Below are 6,636 nucleotides of genomic sequence, written 5' to 3'. Positions count from 1 at the left end.
CTCCAGAACTCAAGAACTTCAATGATACTACTCATTTCAAGAATGCTCGAGTTAGAAGGTTCATGCGGAATTATGGGCATGAACAAACTCAACTCAAGGGCTTCATGATACTACTCATCTAAAAAATGCTCAACTTATAGGGTTCATGCGAAATCATGGTCATGAAAAACTCAACTCAAGGACTTCATGGTTAACATGTAGTAGTCCCATAAGTAGAAATATAATCTCAAAAGGATTACAGACTCAATGCTCAAGAACTTAGAACTTGGAGATACTACTCCTCTAAAAGATACGCAACTTATGGATTTCATGCGGAATTTATGGGCATGAATGACTCAACTCAAGGGTCTAGATAAAAATATAGAACTCATGTGTACGACTCTTCTCATTCTCATACTTAGTTCCTCAAAACATAGCTCAAATCGATAGTTGATCACAAAAGATTCACAATTTAACTTAAAGACTTTCTTAAACTCAACTCTTAACTCCTTCCTGAATTTGAATTATGAATTCAAGAGTTATGATTCTTGATATGAAGGATCTCGATGATAATGTAGACTCATGAACACATTCTCCTCATTCTCATATCCACTTACTCGAGTCTTGATACAAGTTATTAGAAATTGCAGAAAACTCCTCAAAAGAACTCAAAAGGGACTTTCTCAAAATACTCGAAAGAACTCGCAAGACTTGACGCTTAATTCTACATTGAATTTTAATTATGAATTCAAGATTTATGATTTTTTATATGAAGTATATCGTGATGATTAAATGAGTTTTAGATAGTTAATAATGAGAAATGGTCGAAAAACACCGTCTGGGAGCAAGTCCGTGTCGCGGAGATAAATTATAATATTTGGTCGCGAAATAATTTTTGAAATAGTGGAGTCCGCGTTCTCTTCGTGTCATGGAGAGAGAAATTTCACTCTGGGGGAGCAAGTCTGCGATGCGGACTTGGGTGCCAAATCTGCCCGTTCTTTTCTTCTTCTCCCAAATACGATTCAACTCATACCCACTGAAATGCTAAGGTAAAAACTCTCGAATTCCTATAACCCAGAACAATTTTAACGAAACTCACTCAAGAACTATCAATTTACTCAACCCCTTAACAAAATCTTCGCCTCAAGAACTCAACCAAACATCAAGATTCAAGATCCAATAACAACTTTTCAAGAAACTCATCAAGAACTTAATTTCTCAATCTCTAGGGATGAATTCGATAATGTAAAACATGATTGGCGTGTGGGTGAGCGAATCCAACACTATGAAAACTTACATACCTTTTACGGATCAAATCCTTGGCAAAAATCCGCAAAAAAACTCAAGAATCTCGACAAACACCTAAAACCTTTCCTCATTTCTCTTCTAAAACCCTAATTGTATTAGGTATGAATGAAACTGATTCTAATCAGTTTAGACCCCTGAATTATTACTAAAAACGTTTTAAGCTGAAGGGGTGAGGAAAAGACCAAAATACACCTCACAAATTCGGGTAACTTTCCTTAACGGGACAGGCTGACTTCAAAATGGCATATCTCACTCATTCGAACTTGAAACATAGCAAACTTGATGGCGTTGGAAATATAATCCAAAGCCCTTTTATTTGATATCTTATGGGCCACCTAACTCATCTTGTATTGAAAGTTATGATCATTTGAAGTTGACCCAAACCTTAAAGAACTTACGAATAACTTGAATGAATTCTCTTTAGTTCGTTTTGGTACTCAAGTTGCTACATCTAGCTACTTTTAACACTTAAGAAAATTTTAAATTCCTTGGTAAAATCCTACTCACAATGAAGGATGATTTGAGTCTTAGCTCAAAAAATTTATGGAGTGTTACAGAACTGAACATTACAATTGATCATTATATACACACATTAAGCTAGATAACAAACTAACAAACTTTCTAACTAACTCTGACTAACTTACTTTTAACTAACTGTGTGAACTAAAATATGCTATAAATGACTTACATTCTCAACACCCCTCCTCAAGTTGGAGGTAAGTGAATTTACAAACAACTTGTTCAATAATGTAGCATGTTTAACTCCAATAAGGGCCTTTGTGAAGATGTCTGCCAATTGTGAATCAGGAGAGATGTGGTGGAGAGTGATCAAGCCTTGTTGGAGTTTATCTCTAACAAAATGGCAGTCTATTTCTATGTGTTTGGTTCTTTCATGAAATACTGGGTTTTTGGCAATGTACTGTAGCTTGGCTGTCATAGAAAACTTGTATAGGCAAGAAACATTGCACATACAACTCATTCATCAATCTTTCAAACCAAACCAGTTCCACCACTACCTGTCTCACAGCTCTATATTCTGCTTCTGAAGAGGATAAATATATTGTAGCCTATTTCTTGGACTTCCAGCTGATAGGGCTATTACCCATGCAGACTAGATAGCCACTGACTGACTTCCTTGAATCAGAACAAGCACCACAATCTGAGTCACAATATGCCTTGACAGTAAGATCATGTTTATTTGAAATGAATATGCCCATTGTAGGATCTTGTTTCAGGTATTTAAGAACATGATAAGTTGCCTTCAAGTGTGGTTCTCTAGGTGTTTGCATGAACTGACTTAGGTGTTGCACACCGTAGGCTATATCCATCCTAGTGTTTGTTAGAAAGTTAAGTTTGCCTATTAACTTCCTGTAATTAGTAGGATCAGGATCATATAGTAACTTTCCATCAGAGGCCTTTAATTTTTCAATGTAGTCAAGTGGTGATGCAACAACTTTGCAGTTCAAAGAATCAAATTCCTTTAATAGATCGGTGGTGAACTTTCATTGTGAGATGAGAACCCCATCACACTTGTATAATATCTCTAATCTGGGGAAGTAATGAAGTCTACCTAAATCCTTTATGTTGAAATGATCATTCAAAAAGGACTTTAGAGAGTTGATCGCCTCCAGATTAGTCCCAGTCAGAATCACATCATCAACATATATGGCAACAAAGACCAAAGAGCTTCCTTTTTTTTTTTTAATGAAAATGAATGGTCACTATCTGAATGCATGTACCCTCTAGAACAAAGACTGCAGGCAAAATTTTCATACCATTACCTACTAGCTTGCTTTAAACCATATAATTACTTCTTCAATTTCCACACTATGTTCTGGCAATCCACTGCAAGTCCCGGTGGTAATGTCATATACACTTCCTCATTCAAATCATCATGAAGGAAGGCATTGTTGACATCTAACTGATACAGACCCAACCCATTTTAACAACCGGTGTAGTTGAACTCCTAACAGTAGTCATCTTTACTACAGGAGAGAAGGTTTCATTGTAGTCTATGCCAACCTGTTGAGTGTACCCTTTAACTACCAGCCTTGCCTTAAACCTTTCCACACTACCATCTACCTTGTGCTTGATTTTATGTATCCACTTACAACCAATGACATTCTTACCCTTGGGCAGGGGGTACCAATTCCCAAGTATTATTTGCATATAGAGCTTCAAATTTTTGTGTCATAGCCATTTGCCATGCAAGATTTCTTCTTCATATGACAAGTAGCTCAGTCACACATAACAAGCACATAAATTGCAATTCACAAGTAAGGCACGCATAAGCATCAAGTGTATCAAGTCAAAAAGTTTATCACTAGCCGAACCACTTCCTATCGGCTTTTAACACTCACTAGCAAAGACCTTGGCATAATAACACTCGCCGGTAAAGACCTCGGCATAATAACATTCAACGATAAAGATCTTGACATAATAACACTTAGTAGTAAAGATCTCGGCATAATACACTTGTCGGTAAAGACCTCGACATAATAACACTCGCCGATAAAGACCTCAGCATAATACACTCGCCGGTATGTCTCTCGGCATAATAACACTCTCCAGTAAAGACCTCGGCATGATACACTCGCCAGTAAAAAGACCTATGTATAATAACACTCGCTGGTAAATACCTGGCCATAATAACACTCGTCACAAGTCTCATCACGATGTTCAATGATCAAAGCACACAAGCAATATCACACCACATAGAAGAGGCAACAATTTGCACAATACAAGTCCACGTTCATGCTTTCAAGAATTTCATCAATCAATCAATAAGGGTTACATAAAGGCAATTCATATCATCATGTTGAACATATAGTCTTTTTCATTTCAGCCCCTTTTTATTTATTTAGATATAGCAAGTGGACAATTGAAACACTTCACCTCGTTCCCATTACTCCCAACACGCAATCAACAAAGGAAGCATGTGAATTCAAACTAGAATACAAGGTTTAGGAAGCCACTTGTCTTAAATCAATCAACAATCACTCCAATAGTCAAGTCGAGTCTTCCACTTCCGAAACCACACAATCTATACAAAGCAAGTATATACAATCACTTTTCGAACACAACAACACCCACAACCATTCCATTGAAAAGTGGGTCAATCAACACAATACCAAATTCCAAAAATTAAGGTTTCAATCCAAAAAATAATACTTGAAAACATTTCTCAAGACTTTAGGAATTCATGAGGGGAAATCATTTCGAAATAGGACTTGGAATCAGTTCACAAAATCCATTTTACCTAAGAACTTGGGTTCTTGAAAAACCTCATCATTTACCAATCAAAACCTCATATTTTGATGTTAAAACTCATAATTAATCAAAAGAAAATGAAGCTTTAGGATCAAGAGCACTTACCCAACTGATCTAAAGCCGAAAATCCTTTCAAAATCCACCACTAAGGGTTTCCAACTTCGAAAATGATGAAAATGGGGCTTTAACCCCGAAAATGGCAGCAAAACTCTACTCTGATGTCGCAAAAGCGACCCGAGGTTCGCATAAGAGAACCCTGCTAAAAACGTGGGTCTCGCTTAAGCTAAGCCTCCTTCACTTTTGCGAACCTCGCTTAAGAGAAGAGGCTCTCGCTTTTGTGAAGCTCGCTTAAGCGACCAGTCTTTGCAAAAGCGAGGCCTACAGACACCAACAAAGTACAGTCAACTCTCAAAACATCAAAAGGACCCTCAAGATTCGTTCAGAACCTTGTACACACAAACCACATAAGCAATTCAATTGTACTCGACGTTCCAGACTCGATGGAACTGTCGAAATATGAATATGAGGTCTCTTTGACCTGACATCCACAAAAACCACAAGAAATTAACTCACACCTAGAAAGGCTAAAACACACTCGGGACCTCTCAAAAATTAACCAAGGCTTCAACTAGGCCTAAAATCATCCCCCGAATCCAACATAACTCTCGAAATTCCGATCCGAGAACCTCTACCCCGAATGTTGACCAAAGTCAACCCAAAGGCTAAATTTCCACAATTTCATAACTTAGGACCTCAAATCCTCAAAAAGACTGGGAATCAGAAACCAACAACTCTCACGAATCAGATTTCACATTTTGGGACTGATGGAATCGACGGAATCTCATTTCGACACTGAAAACTCCAAAAGACATTGAAAACCACTTTCTTAATAACTTAGCCTTTCAAACTCAAAACTTACTAAATTTCCAACTTTTAACTCAAAGTTTAAAATCAAATTTTCAAACTCAATAAAAAACAACTCGGGGTCGACATCGGATGGGGAAAAACGGTAATTTCCACAGAAAAATAAAAACTGACCGACCGAGTCATTACAATATCTTTAGTGTTTTTTTTTTGCCCTCCAATCCTTCATGTCGTTCAACTCAACACCATATTTGTTTCTAATGTCACATTGTGTATCGCCTGGAGTATAAACTATTTTAGAATCGTCAATATTACTCGTCATCAAGCCTCCAACAAACTTTGAATTAGAATGTCGTTGTGTATAAAATGTTGATTCATTTCCACATGTGTGAACATAATAAAATTCTCACCTTTAATATATTTGAATTATTAAGGCGGGAAGGCTTAAAATTCCATGATCATTGATCATCTACACATACAAGATAATACCTACAAAATTGAATGACACCATATAGTAATTACAACATATTATAGAATAATATACCACGGATCAATAACATCCAGAATACTGAAATTTAATAGTTGTATAAAATACTTCATATCTGCTAAGTACTTGAGATTGTTCTTTGGAGGTTTTACCATGAATTCTTCCTATTTACAAGAATATTAGTCACCTACAAAAAATCATTACAAAGACGAAGATTCTTTGGACTTGAACCATCAACCAAGCTTGGAGTTAGAGTTTTTGGAGACTGAATTTCGAGGTCGAGCAAGTGATACTAATTGTCATTGGTTGGATTACTAGATCAACTCCGAAATTCAGAATCAAACTTATTGAATTTCTTAAAGCTAATTCAAATGGTATGACATGGTTCCATTTAGACATGATATATATACACCAAAAGTTGTTACTTACAAGCTGTGTTTGGATCCAAAGTTTCCATCGGTGAAGCAGAAAAGACGGCTGACATCAGAATATAGAAGCAAATTCTTAACATGGAGCATATAACACCACACTTTTGACAAAAAGAAAATGGAGTAGTTCTCAATACAAAGTCTATATATTATATAATCCTCTAATTGCAACATAACAATATGTTTCAGTATAACTATTTGAATTTATAAAGTATATGTTGGGTATAATTTACTTGATTGTATAAAATATATATTGAACCAAAATTGCAATTTCTTCTTTTATGTTAGAAATTTAGATGT

Source organism: Solanum tuberosum, unplaced genomic scaffold, assembly GCF_000226075.1.
Source record: "Solanum tuberosum cultivar DM 1-3 516 R44 unplaced genomic scaffold, SolTub_3.0 scf00011, whole genome shotgun sequence".
In the NCBI taxonomy this organism is placed as follows: domain Eukaryota; kingdom Viridiplantae; phylum Streptophyta; class Magnoliopsida; order Solanales; family Solanaceae; genus Solanum; species Solanum tuberosum.
Note: the sequence above shows the minus strand (reverse complement) of the source record.